This window comes from Acinonyx jubatus, chromosome F2 (genome assembly GCF_027475565.1).
Source record: "Acinonyx jubatus isolate Ajub_Pintada_27869175 chromosome F2, VMU_Ajub_asm_v1.0, whole genome shotgun sequence".
Classification (NCBI taxonomy): Eukaryota; Metazoa; Chordata; class Mammalia; order Carnivora; family Felidae; genus Acinonyx; species Acinonyx jubatus.
In genome coordinates this window covers 31,712,023-31,734,132 of record NC_069394.1, presented here as the reverse complement: position 1 = coordinate 31,734,132, position 22,110 = coordinate 31,712,023, and positions in this window count along the sequence as shown.

Here is a 22,110-nt window from a genome sequence, read left to right as displayed (position 1 = left end):
AATTATTCACTCGAGTTCTGGAAATTTGTGGTCATGTTATCAGGCAATCATTTTGCAGTCTCAGAAGATTTAAAAATCCAATCAGTTAGTTGATTCACTGTTTGCAGGCTAGTACTTGGGGAATTCAAGATTCTGCCATACTTGTCTTCATTCAAAAGCATTATATTCAGGATGTCTAAAGTGAGATTGGCAGAAAGAGAGAGAAGGAGTACAGTTGAAGAGTGGGAAGATTATAGGAGAAGGTATATTCAATTTTATTTTGTACCTAATCCTTTAAAATATGTATTTTAAAAAATATTTTAACTAAAAATATATCACTGATAAGTTTATAATTTATATATATTGGAAGTGAAAGCTCAGAAATTTTTACTGATAAAATACTGTCAGGAGTTTTATAAACTACTACCTGACCTCTTATCGTATGGAGCTTTCTCTTTGGAATTAAAAAAGAAAAAAAAACTATTCTTATTGTCTTCTCTGTATATGTTAGTGTTTCTCTTTACTTTCTGTCTCCTTTTTATTGTCTGACTCTTAGATTCATTTGGCAATCAATGAAAACATCTTTTAACAGATCCAGAACTTAAAGACTCAAATCTAAAGTTTAATTCAGACATATCTTTATGCTGCAAGGTCTGATTTACTACCATGCAAATGCATTCCCTTTCTTTTATTTTAGTTTGAGTGTAGAGCAGAAGGGAAGAGAAGGAAAAGGAAGAAAGGGAAGGAAAGTAGGAAGGCAGGCTGTATGACTATGTATCGATCCTCTCCATATGCTGTTCACCACTAGAGAAGATAAGTGCCTGTCAGCATGGTGAGGCAGGCTGCCAAGCAGGATCAGAAAAATAATCAATGGCAAGACAAGCACTATAGATTTCCACTCCCCCCAATCCTTGCAAAGATAAACCCGGCAACTCATCTGTTTCTTACTTGTCAGTTGCAAGGACAATTATAAGAACTCAGAAATATAATGATGAAAGAACAGAATGCTAAATGATAGGGTTTTAGGACTTTCTAGGTCTTTACTAATTATAATGTATTTTACACAAATTGGCAAATATTGACTGACTCATTACCTATAGAATGCTAGGGGACTGTTACTAGGGGTGGTGAAATAACACATGTGAAATATAGTAAATACCATAAGTTCTTTCCTTGACATGAATTTCCCATGTATAATGGATACAATCCTATTATTAAATATTGGTTTTAATGCTTATCATTTAACTTTGAGTCACAGCTTTAAAAGATTTTTAAGGATAGAATATGCTAAAATATACAAAAAAATATTGATTTCTCAGAGCTAATGTTTTTTTCCCTAACCTCAAGTAACTACCAAGTTACTAAGCCAGTTGTATTAACTTCTTTGTTATTCTAAGTGAATATCTGTAGAACATATGTTTTCAACTTAACAATTTCGTACATGCATGAGGTTGTCACTCTAGAGCCAGTATTCAACACCTCCCTCAGCAGCTGACTCACTCTCTGACAGGATGTGGGCAACCCTGGTTGTCCTTTCAAAGCACTGGTGGTCATACTTAGAATCTTGAAACCATATACACAAGAGTGAAAGTGAGGATGGCACCAAAGAGGGTGTTAACCAATTTGTATTTAGAGAGGGATGTTAAAACCTCTCAATTCTGCTTTGAACATAGAGCTAGTGTTCATTTGTTTCCTGCTTAGAGACTTCTTCATTCTTTTATATCATCCAGTAGGTGGCCTCTTTGTTAACCTTGCTTCTGAATATTCCCTTCCAGAGCAAAGAATAATAGATACCATTGTGGCCAGGACTCCTAGCTGAGTTTAGTGATAGAGCCTTCAAATTTTAGCTGAGCACTTAAGCACCTTGAAAAAGGAGGGGTTTCTTAGAGTATTTTATAGCTACGTGTGACCATGTAACAGAATTCTGTCCACATGGCCTAATTCTGGCAAAAGTTCTATGTGGTGAATTTGGTGGGCTCTCATGAATACTCCTTGCCTGCTTTCTTATTTATCCTTTTGCTATCATACTGTTTAGAACGTAAACTCTGCCTTATTGGATTATGAACATAGAGCCCAAGTGAACTGGACAGAGCCTAGATCCCTGAGAACTTCACAGAGCAAAGCTGCCATGCCAACCATGGCTTGCAGACCTCTAGACTTTTGACTGAGAGACAAAGACGTCTATCCTCTTTAAACCACAGTTTTGTTGTTATTATTGTTTGTTTCATCAATTACAAGTGAGGTGAATCCTATCTCAATTATCACACAAGATACAGCATTTACAGTAGACCAGAACTCATTCAGATTTTGACTAGTATACCGATGATGCTCAGAACTCTAATCCAAATGCCAGGACCACCCAGAAATCCATTCCCTACATGGGGTGAAAGGCATGTACGTTTTTATTGTTTTATTACTTATTCATTTTTGATAAGTGGGGGTGCAAGTGATTGAGGGGCAGAGAGAGAGAGAGAGAAGTAGGGCTCACCTGAAGGGGGGCTTGTGCTCACCCAAAGTGGGGCACGAGCTCACCTGATGCAGGACTCAAACTCATGAACCATGAGATCATGACCTGAGCCCAAGTCTGATGCTTAACTGATTGAGCCACCCAGGCGCCCAAGGCATGTATATTTTTAAGGGCGATAGAACAACCTTACTTTAAAAGATTTCCTTAGCTAGAGTTATTCATTGTAAACAAACAAATTATATATATATCTATCTCACTTAGATATATAACACTCCTAGGGGTACAGTGACGATGTAACGTAGACTATTTGTCTAGAAGAATATCATCTAACTTTGATCTGATCAACAGAGAATTGTCCTTTTAAAATGATGCATGAGGAGGCTTGATTACTAGATGCAGTGACATTTGGGGAGGAAACAGTTTGCTGGCAGCCTGGCCCGGAGCTGCTCTTGCTCCTGCCTGCACATGCACTCACCCAGGGCTGCTACAGAAAACTCACTGCAAAATGTCATAGGCGGAAAATAAACTGATGAAAGGCTAATTGCCACTTGGAGAGGACAATCTGATTGCAATGGCTATTGCATAATGTACAGATTCAAGGTGAACGGCTTCCAAGTTCCCAAGGTGAAAAGGCTATAAATCCATTTGGGGAGCAAAATAAAGTGTAATATTCTGTCTTTATAAAATATCTACTCACCAAAGAACCTGAAAGGATTTCAAAGATAAGCCAACATCCTCTAAATTCTAGGAACACACAAAAGGAGATAATCGGAATGTCTATTCACCATAAAACCCTAAACCACTACACCAGAAAAGACAATCCTTCTCTTGGCAGGTAATCAGAATACCTCCATCCCAGAAATGATTGAGGCCATCTGATATAACTTCCCTTACCTCTTTTGTCTCCTCCTCAAGTGTTACTTCCTGAAAAGGATTTACATACCCAAGAGCTCTGTTCCGATGGGAACTGATAGTCCTCCCTGACTTCTCCAGGAATTTGCTGTGTCAGTCTATTCCATTTCCCCACATATTCAAATTCTCCCTTTCCACTTCCCTTCCTTCCTCAACACTACAAAGAGCTTCAAATCTACTTTTCTTCAACTTGTTTTCTTCCCTAAGCTAGCTAGCTTCCTCCTTTTACTGCAAAAACAGCCTATTTCTTGCCTCCACTTCTCTCCCTTCCTCTATCTTAGCCCCTATAATCTGGGCACTGTCCCCATCTTGAATCAATCTTCTTTATTAGGGTTCATTGATGGAACTTAAATGGTCTTTTCTTAGATCTCCTTCTGGTGACCACTAATGTCTGTAGCCCTCACTGGTTCTTTGCCTCTCCTCAAGTCAATTTCTTCTATCAGTTTATACTGACCCCTGCAGGGACCCTCATTATTAGCCATTTCCTCCTTAAAATTTTTCCTCTTTTCAATGAACATCCTTTCAGTCTGTAATGACCTAGTTCTTTTCTTCTGATGCTTTTCTGGCATGTTTTTTATCTGTCCGACATTTAAATATAAATGCTGCCCAAAGCTTATATCTTAGCACATCATGTTTTTCCCTATGATCTATCCCATCAGAAATACCATTTTGATAGTTCTTATGATTATAACTCCATGGCAATAATTCTCAACTAAATTGTCTCAAGCCCTGAAACCAAACTAGACACCCTCTACATCCTACATGGTTGTAGTACAAAGCATAAAATCAAAGTATTTCAAAGAGAACACATGATTTTACATCATAATCCTATCTCTCCTTCATTTTGTATTTCTCCTCCCAATTTATAACCACTTCATCATTTTGATTTTTGAGATTCATCACACAAATGTTATTGTCTATCCCTTTAATTCATGACCTATTCCCAGCCCTGTAACCATTGATTTAATTCTAAATAAGCACAAGGAATCCTCACATGCTATTGCAGATGCAAAGATCAAGTATTATCTTCCTGAAGATGCATACTAGTTGATGTCAGCCCTCACAGCTCTGCCCACACAATGACTCTTATATTCATTTGCTTATTTTCATTCTCATGGATTCCAGTTCAAGCCCATATAAACTCTTTCATTGTCCATTGTTATAGCTTTATGAGAGGTCTCTCTCCTTCCTCTCATAACCAAATAACCCTCTACATTGTTTCCATAGTTACCAATTCTAAAAGAAATCCAATCCAGATATTTGTCTGTTAAAAAAAAAGAGAGAGGGGGAGAAAGAAAGCCTTTGTTGCCTCTCCACTGCACCCAAAACAAAATCCATACTCTTGCCTAGAACTTAAATCTCAACACAATTTACTTGTATGCTCAACAAAGATTATTGAGTACATATGTGCCCAGGTACATTCTAGATGCTGGGGGTACACAGTCCATGCCTATAGATCTAAATTTAGCATCATAGGACCAAAAATGATTTTAAACCCAGCATACCAAAAAGATCCAGGACACTGATGGAGTTATATTTTTTACCAGAAATTTGATTTGTATCCTACAGCAGCACAGCAAAACTCTACAAAAAATATTTCTTGTCCACTAAAATCCCTCCTTTCTCTGCAATTGCTTTAGAGCCTATTATTTATTAAATCTTTAAAAATTTATCCCCATTATAACCAGGTGGATTTTCAGTTTTTCTCTCTAGCTTCAAATTTAGATGTTACTGTTCTTAATCAAGTACAAGGATTCTTCATCACAAAAGCAAGCCCAGGAACTGACCCTTTCTGTAGCCTTTCTAGCTTTGCTTGTCTCTGCCTTTTGTCACAATTATTTCCACAAAAAGCTCAGGAAAGGGGTTGGCAAAGAAATAACCCTACTTGAATTGGAAAAACACTGGGAAGACAACTTTGAGAATGCTCACATACTAAAAACAAAAAAAAAAATCTTCAAATAAAAAAAATATAAAGGAATTTCCTTGCTGGAGTTATCAGTGCTGGGGGGTGAAGAAGTGAGTCATTACCAGGTAGGGATGGCTCCCCTGAGAAGGACGCACCTGAGTTGAATCTATAAGAATGAGTTAATCTGTGGAGAGCAAGGATGAAAAGCATCATTAACAACAGGGTAGACATGAAAGTCAAGCAATGGCAGGACCTTAACCACAAGGGTGAGAATATGGAACAAAGTCCGAGACCTAGAGCCACAGACTAGCATAAAAAAGGCAAAGCAGACCAGGCATGGACAATCAGAATTTAGTAACAAAGACCAATGAAGTAGCCCCCACCTTCCGTGTGTGTGTGTGTGTGTGTGTGTGTGTGTGCGTGTGTTTATGTTTGGATAGTTGGTAGCACAGAAAACAAAACTGGAGAGGAGCATGTGGAGGTTACCAATGTGTGCAGAGTAACCCCAGAGAGCTGAAGATTTGGGATATATCAGGTAATTAAGGGGTTCAGTGGTTATGTCTAATCTGGTTCCCACATATGGGAACTCATATGGGTGGCTCATAAGCAGAAGCTTTTCTAGAAGGAGTGCTGGGATGCCAGTATCATTGGGGTACTATTTGTTGAAGAAGGATGGACCCCAAAATTCAACTGAAGATGGAATCTGTTTCTTAGTGTTTGTAAATGAAGTTAGTAGTGAGTTCTAAGAATGGGAAGGGGCAGAGCAAAGAATGGGTTGATACCTCCTACTGTTCCAGCATTATTTCCCGTTGCCTATTTCTTAATTTTCTTTTAAATTTTCAAATTTTATTTTTCTTTTAGATTTTAAAATTCTCCTACAGAGACACAGAATTGTTCCATATATAATCATAAGTCTTTGCTCACGATATATCATTATCATTAGTATAGTGAACTTATTTTATCCTTATTATTTTGTGAATTTAACTATTTATTTTATAATATACAGATACCCATAAAACCACTAGCCAAGCCAATAATAAAACGTAACCCATAACATAGCATCTACCTATTTTCTTCTCCTCCAACTCCCTCCAAGTGGTAAGGACAATCCTGAATGTGTTTCATTCTGTTGGTTTTTAGCGTGTGTGTGTTTAGCAACATATATACATATATATAATTGGAATACATATATAATTGGAACATATATATTTGGAATATATATAATAATTGGAATACATACAATAATTGGAATATATATATATATATATATATATATATATATATATATATATATAAAATTGGAATCCCAGAACAATAGAAGACAGAAGTGGGCAGCAGAAGAAGAAATAATGCCCAAATTTGACCAAAAAATATATATATACATAAGTCTACAGATACAAGAAGCTTAACAAATCCCAGGTAGGGTAAACCCAAAATGGGGAGGGGTTAATGGGAATAAATAGTTACTCTGCAAATGAGCAGCATAAGGTAGGAGCTCAGAATGTGGTCTTCAGAGAGACTTAAATGTCAGCTATTTCATTTACTAGTTGTGTAAACTTGAGCAAGTTACCTAACCCCCCTCTACCTCACTTTCTTCATACATAAGGACAAAAATCGTAACTATTTTTTAATATTGTTGTGAACATTCTATGAATTACTAAATAAAAAGCATTCAGAGGATATCCGTGCATGTTCCAAGCACTCAAAATTCTAATTTTAAATAAAAGGGAAAACATTGATTAAGAGCAGGAATACAGAAATAAGCATTTATGATGATGATGTACAATTTTGAATTATATATAAATAAAGTAATTTTGCCCCTTATAAGTTTTTGTATTCTTTAACTGTCCATGCCTATGTTTCTGTATACTAAAATTCAACAAATCTAAGAGAGTAAATACTACATTCAAGTGTGATGACATTTCTAGATGTTCAAAATGCCAATGTTATTGATATTAAATATGCTAGTCGTAACAATACATTTTTTGCATAGCATATTTCTCCAAAATGTGTAAAACATTTGTGACATGAAAATTGGATCTTAATAATATGGGTACTTTTCTTCAATCCAGATGTCATTTTAATCTCTATAGGAAGATTTGTTTATATATAAAAGCAACCAAGTAATTCTTTATAATTTAATAGACACAAAATATATCATGTATATTTATAGCATATTACTTCCTTACAAAACCTATATTATTACTCACCAATGAATTATTTTCTCACTATTCTAGTTCAATTTTAGAATAGTCCCTAACTCAAATTACCTATACAATGCAGACAATCTGAACTGACTTTGAAGTTAGTAGGCCTATGCAATTTTTAAAAACTTACTGACCTACGGGCACCTGGGTGGCTCAGTAGGTTAAGCACCTGTTGATTTCAGTTCAGGTTGTGATCTTGCAGTTGGTGGGTTCAAGCCCTGCATTGGACTCTGCTCTGGCAGCATGGAGCCTGCTTAGGGTTCCTGGTCTCTGTCTCTCACTATCTCTCTCACTCTCTGCCCCACCCACTCTCTCTCAAAAATAAATAGACATTTTAAATAAATTCATTAAAAAAAATTATTGGTCTAACTAGAAACTAGTTTAATTCTATAAACCAGTTATCTTTTTCAAAATCATAATTCACTTAAGAGTTTTATTTATGAAAAAAGAATAACATATTCAACTACAGACAGGGAAGGAAGACTTTTATTCACTTATTCAGTGAATGTTTACTAAGGATCTACTACATGCTTGGAACATGTAGTGAGCGAAATTCACCAGAACATTCTTTATCCTTTTAAAACTTACACTCTCAATGTTCTCAATTGACAGCTCACTTCTGTGCTCCTAGACAGCACACTATGGGAAAGACTTGATAGCATTTCATGATTCCTTTGTGGGAAAAGCATTTTCCTGCCTCCCTTCCAACTCCCTAACCACCCATCTCCTTCAGAAGTTGCTCTTCCTTTTCCCTACATATCTTGATTATAAATGTTCCCCCAAACTTTGGGAGCAGCATTCTTTCCCCAAGTGAATTCTGTGAATTCATTTTTCCCCACTCCCCTTGGATTCACTTCATTCATAGTTTTAGTGATCTTCTCTATCCTGATGATAGGTTGATTGCATGATAGGAACATTGAACTCAGTTGATGGTCAGAAAATCTGGGAGCTGGTTCTAACTCTTACACTAATTGCTTTGTGACTTCGGGCATGTTGTTTAAGCTTTTAAGGCTGAATTTCATAATCTATAAATTGAGAAGTTTGTACCAGATGCTGTCTAAGATCCCTTCAAGCCATGAAATACTGTTATTCTCTGATTCTCAAATATAAATCTTCATTATGAATCTGTCTTTCATGGTTTATTCCTACCATCCCAGTATGCTTTAGGGTGTTTTACTTTGGATATCCTAAAATTTAGTATCTAAATTTGGATAGCCTAAAATTTAGTATCTAAAAACTCAAGTGAATCTAAAATTAATTAGTTCCTCTCCAAACTTTCTTTACTTCCAAATTAATAAAGTCTTTTGGTTGTACAACTTGAATCCATATGAATGAACAACAGGCAATAACTGGGTAGTAGGAGAGCACCAGTTTAATGTCATAAGAGAAGCTATACCCCCAAAAGAAAGTGACTCCTCTTTGGCAGAGGAAGTATAATTTGGAGAAATTTCTAGGATGAAGAGTTTTACAGGAAGCTTTTAGGTCAGTTTTTTTTTTTTCCCTTTTAAAGTTCCGACAGGTTGATATAACCTTTCCCACTGCATGAAACATTTTTAGGTTATGAGAACACTTAGAATTTCACAAGAAAATTGTAGCTTGGACTCCATAACACCCCAATAAGTAATTACTTTTTAAACAGGCAAATGTGTACAGTCTTCTGCGCAACAGTATATTGGTTATTTCCTCCTTATTTTTGGTTATGTGTTCCCCATCTAGAATGGTGTCCCCATTTCCTTCTGCTTCAAGAGAAGCAATATTAAGTTGTAGTTGAGCTTTAAGGATATGGGCATTGTAGTCAGAAAGTGCTGGGTTTATTCCACATTTTACTATCTGCGTGGCCTCGAGCAAGATATTTCAAGGTCCCAATCGTACTTTCCTCGACTGAAACACTTAACACTGATGCTGCACATGGTAACTGATCTATAAATTTTCATTGCCATCATTATCAACATCATAATCTAATTCTAAACCATTCACTGTGTTCTTTTAAACTCACCAATAAATTGCCTTTCCCTCCTCCCCACCCTGACCTGGCTATTCAATTTGTTAAAAAAGACTGCCCACCCATCTCTAAATCAACCCCAAACTTTGGTGGTATTTATGAAAATTTACTATTTTTTCCAATCTATGTCAGATTTAAGAAGAAAATAGTACCATAAGATCTATCCTAGGGGTGAAAGAATGATTTGGTTTCTGGATTTGCTTTTAGAGGTGGATGAAGAGTGAACCCCGTTTCTGGAAAGGCCCTGTTTTCTTTCTCCACCCTACTTCTTCCTCTCTTTGTCATTCATGATGCCATTGAAACTGACAGAAGTAAAGTAGGAGGTCATGCAAAGCATTTTTGTTATCAGAGGTCTTGTCCCCTAAGTCCCCGAAAAGAAGGAGTTGCCTCTCAGGTCCCTCTTTCTAGTTTGGTGCATTTACTTCTACAGAAAACTAAACAGAGATCTTACAACACCTGAGGGCATTCACTTAAAACACTTCTAATGAAATGAAAGAAAAAGCCAGGTTGGCAACCAAATACCAGCTAACACTTAACCTTTTGTAGATGGCTCCCCAAATCCTGGCTTCCACTTTGAGTTACCTCAATAGCAAAATGCCTGTGGGGGTGAAAATAGATTCATCAAGCCACCTTAATACCAGAAATAAATCTTTCTGTTATCTGGGATAGAATGGAGACAGAAGAACAAAACACGTCGCTATGACTGTATAGTCCACAACATAACTTTCATCTGGAAATGTCCTTGATTGTTCCCAGGTGCCCCATATATAAATTGATGAAAAGAAGTGTTCTTTAAAAAAAATCCCGGTGTTTTTTTGTAACTCAAATCCTAGACCTGGTAAACAGGATGCCCCAAAACAACTCAATAGCTGGATCTGACATTCATCTCATCTTATAACATGTGGCCGTCCCTCACCGTTGTTTAGTGAGGCAATATCACTTCTAAAGAGGATTGTGGGTTGGCATTGTCTTATAATTGTCAGTTTGCAGCAGACTTGATGTAGGCAGGTAAATAAATAGTTCAACTAAAAGATGATGTAACAATGTGAAAATGTCATACTTCTTGTACCTGGAGTGCTGAGATATTTTTCCTCTTTTATGATATAAACACTTTTATCCAGCTCAACAGAGATGCAAACAAAATTAATCTAATACTTTACAAATATTTGTTCTCTGTAAATCGAAACAATCAAACTTACCACCCCTTATTTATATGCCCTTGCTTTTCCTGCAATGGCAGTTGGCTTCTATGAGAACCTAAAGTACCTTTTCTTTGCGGTCTTTATCTGTAAGTTGGTTAAGATATTGACTAGGATGAGAAGTTTACTTTCCATGGCATGGTCCCTCCTTGCTGATGTCCTCATTTAATCAGGCAGGATAGGACTAATAAAACAAGTGGAATAATACTCCTTCACAAATGCATACAGCAAGATCCAAAGAGTACCATCAAAAGAATAATAGCTAACATGCAGTATTTGAGATGGTCATCAATGTGTATAAATGAATCACTTATTTGACAACAATACATCTTTGAGTAGAAGTGCTGAGTGTGAACATCCTTGCCTTGTTCTTAATATTAGAAAGAGTTCACTATTTCATTATTAAGTATTATGTTAGTTGTAGGGTTTTTTTTGTAGATACTCTTCATTAGGTTGAAGAAGTTCTTCTCTATTCTTTGTTCCTGAGAGTTTCTATCATAAATGGATATTGGATTTTTGTCAAATGCTTTATCTACATTTATTTAGATAATCATATGGTTTTTCTTCTTGATTCTCTTAATCACATAAATTGTCTGATTTCCTAATGTTAAGTTTACATTTCTGTGTTTATTTACTTCTTCTTTTTTTAAGTTTATTTATTTTGAGAGAGAGAGTGCAAACAGGGGAAGGGCAGAGAGGAGGAGAGAGAGAGAGAATCCCCAGCAGGCTCTGCACAGTCAGCACAGAGCTTTATATGGGGTTCGAACTCACGAACCCGTGAGATCATGACCTGAGTTGAAATCAAGAGTCAGACGCTTAACCAACTGAGCTACCCAGGCACCCCTATTCACTTATTCTTAATTAGTCCAGCTAGAGTTTAATCAGTTTTGTTGATTTTTTTCCAAATGTGTTGTTAGCTATTTCATTGGTTATTTGTCCTTACCTTTATTATTTCCTTCTAACTATTTGCATTTATTCTGCTCTTCTTTGCGGACTTCTTAAACTCACAGATTTCTTCCTTTCTTCTTTTCGAATACAAGCATTTAAATCTATAAACTTTTCCCTAAGCACTACTTTAGCTGCATCCTACAAATGTTAATATGCCATATTTGTCATTCTGTTCAAGCTATCTCCTAGTTACTCTTGTGATTTCTTCTTTCACAATGGATTATTTAGGAGTATGTCATTTAATTTCCAAATATTTTGTGATTTCCTGGTTATCTTATTGCTGCTGATATATTCTTTTCTTCCCTGAAAAAAAAAATACCCAGAATGATTCAATCTCTTAAAATTTATTGTAAGTTGTTTTATTGGCCAGTAAGATCTATCCTTGTACCACCTGCATGTTTTAAAACATTTTCTTGTTTTGTAGTTGTTGGGTGTGGTGTTATGTAAATATCAATGTGGTCAAGGTGGTCGATAGGGTAGCATTGGTTGGATCAACATTGTCATTACTACTCTTTTCTCTACTGATTCTGTCAGTTGCTGAGAGAGTAGTTTAAAAATCTCCAAATCTGAGTTTGGAATTGTTATTTTTTCCTTTTAATTATGTACTATATTTTGAAGAAACTTAAAACTTTTAAAAAATGTGTACCCCCTCCTGTAGCTTTTGTATTATCACATGCATTTACTTGTACATATATTTTTTGTTGTTGCACATATTTGTTGTACACAAAATTTACAAAAGCTTTCAATTAATGTTTCATCTAGTCAATATTCATTTATATTTATATACAAACATACCCCTTCTAAATGTTTGCTTTTCTATCAGAAATTACTTTCCTCATGGTTGAAGATTTCTCTTTAGAACATTGCTTTTTTTTTTCTTTTTTTTTTAAGTTTTGCTTTGTTTCTAATGCAGGCCTTCTGGTGACAACTTAGCTGAAAGAATACCAATTTGATCTTCATTTTCACTGGGTATAGAATCTTGGTTTGGCACCTGCTTTCATTCAGTATCACCAAGGCTCTGGCGTATGTCTCTGTCCTCCTACTTGGAAGTACAGGTACTATTTTAAATAGGATGGAAAAACTCTCTGAGGAGATGCAATTTAAGTAGTTTCTTGAATCAGTTCTGGAATATTTGTGAAAGAAAAACATTCCAGAAAGACCAAAAAGTAAATTCAGAGATGCTGAGGGAGAAACACATGTTTTTGTTTGTTTAAAACATTCCAGAAAGACCAAAAAGTAAATTCAGAGGTGCTGAGGGAGAAACACATGTTTTTGTTTGTTTGTTTGTTTGTTTGTTTATATTCAAGAAACTGTCAAGGGAAAACAACAACAACAAAAGCCAGCAGGGCTGGACTATATGAAACATGAGCAAACATTATACAAGAAAAACTGGAAAACTCTCTTTGGTCCAAATCACAGAGGACCTTGCAAGTCAAGATAAAGTATCTAAATTTTAATTTACTTATAATTGGAAATCTTTGGAATGTTTTAAGAAGTGATATAACTTGATCAGGATTATTATTTTTAAATCACTATCTCATTTGTCTTCATTGGCATGCCATTTAATTCTCAAAAATCCTAGAATATTTAATGTAGGAAGTACTATACTTAGGTCTACCTAAAGGTAAGGGAAGTGAGGCTGAAAATCCATCTAAGGACTTCTCCAAATCTATATAGTCAATAAGTGACAGAGCTTAAATATTTACCTATATCTATCTCTCGATCTCCAAAACTGCACATGATTTCAGTTTGAATTGAGTTTTACTTGAAATTTTCTCACAGATCCATAGTACTAACCATCACATACAGTGTGTAAGATTCTTTTTTTTTCAAATGGTTATTTTTGAAGGCATTTACGAGTGATAAGCTTAAATAAAGCTTCTTTTCTATTTGAGTTTTTGCACCTTGCTGTTACGCATATAAAAAGATTTTTCAATAGAAATAGAATCCAGTCCTACTTTCTTCAGGAGAAAACCTAAAATAGCTTTAAAAAAACAAACAAAAAACTTCATTCTATCTCAATAATTTGCCACCTATTCTCCCATTTAATCAGTCTTTCTACAGATTGACCCAAACATAATCGGAAAGCAAGTTGGAACTACTGAATTAATTTAAAAATTTCCCAGGAAATTTGGAAAGGAGCTTACTTTCCAAACTACCTGATTCCCTTCATGTAGCTATTACATTTGAAAAAAAAAAAGAAAGAAAAAAAGACAGACAAAATTTGAAACTGTTTTATCTAACACCAAAAGTTTAATGATAATCCACTCACCTAGAATATAGCATAAGCAAATGACAGAAAGTGGAAATACTCTCACATGTACAGTTATCAAGTTGGGTGCCCTCCAGTTGGTTGACAAAAGTTGCTTTTCAGAAAAGAAAAAAAGGAGCTAGGACCACCCACTTCCCCTTCCCACTTCATTCCCAAGTGAGAGGAAGGCCTCCTTCCTTGACTCCAGGAATAGCGACTAAAATATGTGTATCTTAAATAATCCAATTTCAATTTGGGAAAAAAAGGAAAAACAAGAGCAATGGCAACCCAGACAAAAATATCTCTTATTTTAAATATATTAAATAAGAAAACATAATGCACAGAAGTTGAAATGCCAAAGAAAGAAAACGAAAACAAAAAGTCCCTCTATTTCCTAGTCTAGACCAAACCTGAGAATTGATTTTTGTAAGTGATCCCCTTAGATTTTCCATCATCTATCCATTCTAGTTAATTTTTATCCACTCCCTAAATAACAAATCTAACTGTAACCAATATCATTTAGAAGAAAGTAGATGGCTTTCTATGAATGCCATACTTATTCTCTTAATCTCAGAAAATATATATATTCATGCTGTAGTGTCTCAAGTCACAAACAATAGAAATGATTGGAGGCATGCAAGTGATGGAGTCAGTGCATAATTATTGGTTGCATGAGAAGAAAATAAACCTCTAACCTGAGATATTTGAAGTGTTCCAGAGAATGAAAGCAAGGCTTCTATTTAGCAATTAATCTCAACTATTTAATAGATATGCAAAGTAGCGTTAGGAAGAGTACCCTCTTCCAAGGAGAAATTGCTAGCAACAGGGAACCACCTACGTTAGATTTCATATTAAAAGCTCATGAGCTATATAATGGGTGGAAGCTACAGGGAGATGGCTTTTTGGCTCCTTAGAAAAATCTTTCATACAGTGAAAGACCATTGAAAGATGAAATAGATTGCCTCAGAAGATCATGAATTCTCTGTCACTCTGAATTGCTACAATTCTATAATAATATCCAGTAGGAATAAAGCAAGGATTTAAAATATGTGGGTATAAAATAATTCTATCTAGAGAACTGATCAAGAGAAGGGATTAAAGCAAAGGGTATAGCACTGATGTTTCTTTTGTGGCAACTTAAAAACAGTAATCATATAACTTTTATCACCTATTAAATTATCACAGATTAGGGATGCCTGGGTGACTCAGTTGGTTGAGTCTCTGACTTTTGATTTCAGCTCAGGTCATGATCCCAGGGTCGTGGGATTGAGCCCCGTGTGGCACTCTGTGCTGAGCGTGAAGCCTGCTTGGGATACTCTCTCTCGCTCCCTTTGCCCTTCTCCCCTGTTTCTCTCCCTCCCTCCCCTCCTTCAAATAAAAAAAAAAAATTAAATTATCACAGTGATCTCACCCAGGTTAGGCAAGCATGTGAGGAAACAGGCATTCTCATACCCTGGGATGAAGAAGCAAATCAACACAATCTTTTGGGGGACAATCATCAAAATTTAAAATACTCAATCCTGCACTTGGTGTTACATATTAAGTGATGAATCACTAAATTCTACTCCTGAAGCCAATATTATACTATATGTTACTTAACTATAATTTAGATAAAAATTTGAAACAAAAAAATAATACAATAATTATTTTATTAAATAATTGCACATCTAGGAATCTATCATACAGAAATATTTTCAGTGCTATTTATATATATGTAAAAAATGTTTATTTCTGAAAAAAATAGAAAATTAGAGAATATAAGTGGTCAACAAGAACGGAGAAGTTAAATGAATTATGGTGGATTTACATTACAGGATATTTTGTAGTCATTAAAAATAATGAGATGTTTCTCTGTGTTCTAACAAGGAACAACCTCAGAGTTTACATTGTTCCGGGAAGAAATGAACACATAGCCTGATTCTATTTTAGCTTTTGTAACAACAAAACTATTGTATGTGGTTAGATTAATACAGAGAAAATTTCCTTAAAATTCATACCGCACTGGGGAACCTGGGTGGCTCAGCTGGTTAAGTGTTCCACTTCAGCTCAGAGCATAATCTCACAGTTCATGAGTTCAAGCCTCTTGTCAAGCTCTGTGCTAACAGCTCAGAGCCTGGAGCCTGCTTTGGATTCTGTCTCCCCCTCTCTCTGCCCCTCCCCCATTTGTGCTCTGTCTCTCTCTCTCAAAAATAAATAAATATTAAAAAAAAATAATTCATACCATTCTGTTAAGGGAGAAGAGGAGATTAAAGACAAGATTTTCACTTTTTTTCACTGTGGATATTTCACAATTGTTTAAATCATTTTTAAGAAACATTTACAACTGTTGGAGCTTTTTTGGAAGTCCATCACAATTTTAAAACTTTATCTTTGTTGTAGCCAATATTTCCTGATTGATGATCTCCAAGGGTCCTGCAAATTGTCAGATTGAGGAAGGTTATGCATTCTTGAAAAAACTGCCATTTCCTTGGACCAAAAGCAATAATGAGAAGAAAAAAAACAAGTTATTACAAGAAGACACCTTGAATAGGGTGATTTATTATATTCTATTTCTTTCTTTAAATCTTTGTGGCATCATTGCTTTATACTATTTTTTTGAACATTTATCTGAAAGAGACAGATACAGGGCATGAGCGGGGGAGGGGCAGAGAGAGAGGGAGACACAGAATCTGAAGCGGGCTCCAGGCTCTGAGCTGTCAGCACAGAGCCAGATGTGGGGCTTGAACCCATGAACTGTGAGATCATTATCTGAGCTGAAGTCAGATGCTTAACTGACTGAGACACCCAGGCGCCCCATTGCTTTATACTCTTGATAAAAGTACTCCCAAACATCAAAATGAAGAAAGCAGAGAAAAATGGGATTCAAGTGTAATCTTAATTAATAGTAATTTATATGACCAAGTTGGCTTCAAGTGAGTGTTGCAAAGTAGACCTGGGAGAGAACCCTCCCAAAGTAGTAAACATGACCGTGGGATTCCAGATACATTTCCATTACTTCCCTGGTCTCCTACGTTGCACATCAAAAGCATTTAGGTCAATCATGCCAGCTTCCCTTGGTGACTCACAAGAGATTATATAAATTGTTGGTTATGCTGCAGAACTGTGCAAATGCCTGCTTAAAATAAAATTTATTTAAGGGAATAGGATTTTGGGTTGTTTTTCCAACTTCTTCATAATTTGAATTTGGCTTTAAAATACGTCATGAAAGAACACGGCAGCAGCCATACATGACTTTATTAAAGATTTAATAGCAGTTCAGACTTTCCTAATTTCTTTGTGGTTACATCTTTTAGAACTTCAAGCTCACTGTAGCATGAATGAGGCTTCTTCTCCACCACAGTGTGATGACAATGTTGCAATGATGTCATTCTCTCACTGGTGTCCATCTCTTGTTTTCTATCAAGAAGGACTGACATCAACATTCCCTTTGGCCTAGTAGAACTATCGTACTTGCACCTTACAAATGTCAACAAAGCAAGCCTGACATGAGTAGTGTTAGCTCGACAATAGAAATAAAATTAGCTGCTTTTGTTATCAAATCTCAGAAGAAAGTTTTGCTGAACAATTAGAATACGAATGATCTGAATTAATTATTTCTGATTCTTCTCTGCTCCTGCTCCGAGCATATTGCTGGACCAATTTTCACATTCTCTTTACACCTTTTCGCCACAGTACAGTCGGTAACACCTCAACATAAAAACCCCTGACTCAAGGCCATTCCCTTGTAATGAGAACTCTAACAGCGGGGGCATGTGCAGACTAGAAGCTCACCACAGGCTTCCAGTGTAGACAATGGAATGCTTTAGAGTGTGTGGAAGGATTTTGCCTTTTGAATTCTCTCTTTGGGGCTACTCTCCCCTATTCTCAATTCCATCCTGTCATCCAACTTCTATCCATTTCTTTCTCTTATACAAAAAGTACTCCTTCTCCTAGAGTTTTTGTGAGTTTTCCTCATTTTTCTTTTCCCTCTTCCTTATTTGAGGATATAATTAAATTGCTCAGTGCACTGGCCTCATTTCCTGAGATACATTGTTCAGACAATTTTCTCTACATTAAGACAGGTTTTCAGCACAGATATTTTCCTCTTGTTCACACTGTTACCGAAACCCAAGTTCAGATGATCATTGTCTGAAAGCCAGTACTCGAGAGACAGGTGTTGGTTGGAAAGGAAAGGTTGCTTTATTCAGGAGGCTGGCAACCTGGGGAGACTGTCTAAAGGGATGTCTAAAGGCCATCTGCCAGGTTCTGGGTTAAGGAGCAGGGTTTTTCAAAGAAAAATTCAGGTGGGAGATTGTATACATATTGATGAAAGGGGCAGGAAAGCTCATTATTCATGAGGAAAAATGGAGCACGTGCATTGAGCAAACATATAAAAAAAATCCTATGTTCATTTTGGGGTGGAGATTTAACATCAGAAAGAGGCAAAAATTAGCCCCTAACTTCAAGACGTTATCTTAGGATAAGGAGAAGTGTCTATGGGCATGCTCTAAGAGCTGGTATAAACAGATAGGGTCTTGTATTCCTTATGTCAAGTACAGAACACAGGGCCTTGCTTGTTCCCAGGCTGGAACCACATCAGTTGACCTTGAGTCCGGGCTTCTTCAGAGACTAATGGATTCTTCAGAGACTAGTGGACTTCTTAGCTGATTAGGGGAGGATAGTTCTCTGAAAGACAAACTTTAAATTTTCTGCTAATTTCAACCTCATTAACCCTGTGGGGCAAGGTTTTGCCACAAGATTCTATACCCTGGAGTATTACTTTCCTTGGATGCATGTCAGTCTTGCCTTAAAGTCAAAATGCCTCTTCCATCGATAGTCACTTATCCCAATGTCAGATATGCAAATGAAGCAGATAGTGTCATTTCCCCACAGTGAAACTGCTTATTGGAAATCTACAAATACTGCTTAGTAGTTAGTGGGCACCTACCAATGCCAGGTGCATTCACACATGCTCTCTCACTTAATCCTTCTACAAACTCTCAAATTAACTGCATTCTGTCCAGCATACAGAGAATGAAACCCAAGCCCAGAGAGGGCATATAACTTACCAAGGTTACACAGCTAGTAACTGGCAGATCTGGGATTCAAGTTCAGGGCTCCTAAATATTTCTTACCATGCTTCCCATAATCTGTGAAACATCAAAACATCAAAAGCAGAACAAGGATATATAAAAGTATAAAAGTTCAGTTTCTACCTATCTTGTCAAGCTTTGTGGTTTTATGCTAACCTTAACCCCTCCTGGTTCAGCTTTTCCATCCATAAAATTATTTGCCACTTGACAAAGATATTTTTCAAATTTGTGAAATTATGGTTAGAGATAAGTATGGAAACTAACTGTGGTACATGTGACTTTGTTCTTTAAAGAGTCAGAATATCTCTAATGAAAATTATAAATACTAGAGAATATCCAATGTATGTTATTTTCCTCTAAGCATCTGTTTGTGGGATATTCAGAATGAATTTACAGTAGGCAGGAAATTGTATACAGCCTCTTAAAAAAGATATTGCAAGGGGCATCTGGGTGGCTCAGTCGGTTAAGCCTCCAACTCTTGGCTTCAGCTCAGGTCATAATCTCACAGTTTGTGAGTTTAAGCCCCACATTGGGCTCTGTGCTGACAGTGAAGAGCCTGCTTGGCATTCTCTCTTTCCCTCTTTCTCTGCCTCTCCCCTGCTCGTGCTCTCTGTCTCTCTCTAAAAAATAAACTTAAAACAATTTTTGTGAGTGGTAGATGCATGTGGGCCTGGTAGGTTTGAGTCCATTCGAAATATTTCAAAACATATTGTATACTTATGATCTAATAACATCTATCGAGTAAGTTGTCATTGACAGAAGGAGATTTTTAGGAAGAAAAGCATTGTCTCATTTATGTAAGGATGACAACAGTGGGGGAAAGAGGAAATGCAAATAAGAAAATCTTTAGTCAGAATGGTAAGAAATAATATTTTCTGCCTCACCCCTCTCATGGGGAACCCTGAAAAACTTTGAAAAGGATGTGTGGCAAAGAAGAAAACATAGCAATGGTAGTTTGCTTTAAATAAACCGAAACTCATCTTTAATATCTAGCCATATGAAATAGGTCAACTGTGGTGATCCCAATATGCTTGTATCGACACCTTATTTCAGAATGGGCACTAATGGATTTTTAGGTGCCCTAACATGGGCTTGCAGGGTTAAGTGTGATCCTTTTAAAGGAGAATAGAAACAAGCAGAGGCCAGATATGTAACCAAATGGTTTACTTATCCAGGTGAATGGCACCTTTACATACCTGGGAATGTTCTGGCAATTGTTCTAGAAGTACATGTCAGGTTAGCCCTGTGCTTTCTGGAATGCTGGGTGCCCCGCTGTGTAACATTGGTATGCTGCAAAGTTATCCAGCAGAGTCTATGAGCACCTTAGATGAACACCTTCCCTATCATCTCCTATGGAATGTTTACTGCCTTTTCTCTGGCACAATGAAATGGGGAAAGAGTAGTGAAAGCAAGGGGAATAAGGAGGACGGAATTTAAAATAATCACAATCTGAAAGCTTTACCATTGCCTAATTGAAATGTGATTGGAATGTAATTGCATGCTTTGCTCTCATAGTTTCAGATGAAGATTCAAACTACTATCTATATAATCATCACATGCATTAAATATAGACATTGAGTGACAAAGCTATTCAAATAGCACAGATGATGGCACTGGGACTTCGGGATTTAGTGTTGCAAGAAGTGGATCCATATCTTAGCTCAAAGATTTATTTATGGTTGATTACAATGGAGTTATTTACTTACCTTCTTAATCTCTGAAAGGGAATTAATGATTATACAAACCTTGCAGAATTTGGGGAAGTAACTAAGGTTGCTGTACCTTGTAATATGTAAAGCCCTATTAAATATTAATTACTATTGTCATTGACCAAAAAAAAAGGAGATGTTCAAATCAAGTTTAGAGGGCGATGCAGTAATAATTAATGTGGGTAGTCTGATTATGAATTCTGTAGAAATAGCCCATAATTTTCTCACATTTCTTCATGATACTAGTTTATAAGCAGGCATGTCCTTTCTTGCCATGAATGCTAGTTAACAGTAATTTATAGCTCATACCACATACTTTAATCTCCTTGTTGTTGTTTATTGCATATATTACCTTATGTACTTTTAGTAGCTATAAATATGTCAAACATCTAGTAATATTACCTTGCCTGGGGTTGTTTTTTTTATAAAAACGTTTCCAGTAGATTTTAGCATATAGCTGTCATGTCTGTGATACAAATAGTATCTAAAAATGCGCCTTTCAGATCCATGATTGTGCTTCACTGATTACAGCAACCTTTTCTATTTTAGGAAAGGAAAATTCATGCCTCAAAGCAAAGGAATCAGGGCCAGACAAAGGCACAAGGAATGCAAAGTTAAAACTGTAAGGAGGGTCTGCTTTTTGCTCATCTCCACGAACCTGACATACAAGGACTATTTCGTCCTGCTTTTTTGGAGCAGCAAACAAGGAATCAACTTGAAAGGATTTACTGAAGCTTCTTCCTTGGGTTCCACAGCAGCTTTTTCCAAAATGTGCTCAAATACAAAATAGTTCCCAGAGCTCCTCATGGGGGAGAAAACATAGAGGAGGGTTCTGTTTTCAAATAAAGATCCAACATTCCAATTCTTCTCCGAGATTAACAGCTATCAGCATCTTTATGTCTCTGTAAAATCCTATGACAAAGAAAATTGTTCAACTTTGTCCTGCCCAGCATTTCCTAACAGCATCTGATCTCAGAATGTTTTTATTACTTAACATTGATTAGAACCACATGGTGGGAACGTCTGTATTACTGAAAACCCATGCATGGAATATGAACAAGAAGGACTTCAGAAGTAAGCAGGCCCGCAGTGCAGTGCACAGAATCTGATAGACAGAGCTGCTGGGATCTAGAACCCAAAAGACTCGGTTTTAAGATATTCACGTTTTAGAGTTTTTTAAAACAAAATCTCTCTTTTCAGATTAGAAGATCTGTTCCCATCAAGGGGAAACACACATGCTCATGCACACCTGTCCACGAGCAGTCTACACTAGAACTCGCAGTGAAAACGATCTCTAAGTACTGTGCCCTTGGTTGCTGGCTAGAAGGCTGTGCCAGATTTCTGTGCAGCCTTTTAGAAAGATGGCATGTTGGGGTTGCTTCATGTTCAACGGTTGACTGGTGTCTCACTGACTTTTGTAGCCTAGGTGCACAGTAGCAATATTTTTTCTAATCTTTT